The following is a 775-nucleotide window of genomic DNA, read 5'->3' as shown; positions in this document are numbered from 1 at the left end:
AGGGTCCCCTATCGTCTTTACGCGACCGCGTCCCGTTCCCAGTCCCCGCGGGGCCCCGGCGGCTGTCTCGGGCCCTGGGTTGTTGCACACCTGCCCCTTCCATGGATGGCTCTGGAGCCAGCCTCTCAGGCTGCAGACCTGGGGAAGGGGACCCCCTTCGCCCGCCGCGCCTCCCGGTTGTGCCGAGGGAATTGGCCCCAGGCAGACGAGCGTCTTTGTTGTGGGAATGGGGGTCACTGGCAGCAGATGCACCCTAAGACCATGTGGGCAAGCTGAGCGTTCCTGCGCGGAGCATGCGAGGGAGGAGGGGAGCGGGCGCGCCTCGGCCTGGCCCCCCGCTGGCCCCGCCGCCCCCAACACCCACTGCTCCCCGCGCCACGCTCCGTCCCACTCCGGGTGTGCCCTGCTCGCTGGTCGTGCGACCCCTCCTCGGGGAGCCCGGGCTGGCGGGGAGATCCTGACGGGCCGGGCCCCCTGCGAGCCAGGGAGCCGCGAAGCTTGCCTGGGCATCGATCTTGCAGTCCAGACAACAAAACAACGATGAGCGCACGCCCGACCCCTGCGGGGCTGCCCAGGGCCTCTGCGCACCCTCCCTCTCATGCCTCAGAACGACCCCCGGAGATGGGAACCATGTGGGTCCTACTTTACACCTATGGAAACTGAGGCACGGGGAGTTCCGTGACCTCTGTGACAACTAGTTAGGGCTTGAGCCACAGCCCTCATCCAGCATTCGGGTGAAAAATGCAGAATAAATCAGGAAGTGGGTGCGGAGGAC

This window comes from Colobus angolensis, unplaced genomic scaffold (genome assembly GCF_000951035.1).
Source record: "Colobus angolensis palliatus isolate OR3802 unplaced genomic scaffold, Cang.pa_1.0 Scaffold21, whole genome shotgun sequence".
In the NCBI taxonomy this organism is placed as follows: Eukaryota; Metazoa; Chordata; class Mammalia; order Primates; family Cercopithecidae; genus Colobus; species Colobus angolensis.
The sequence above is the reverse complement of the archived record's forward strand: the minus strand, read 5'-3'. Positions refer to the sequence as shown.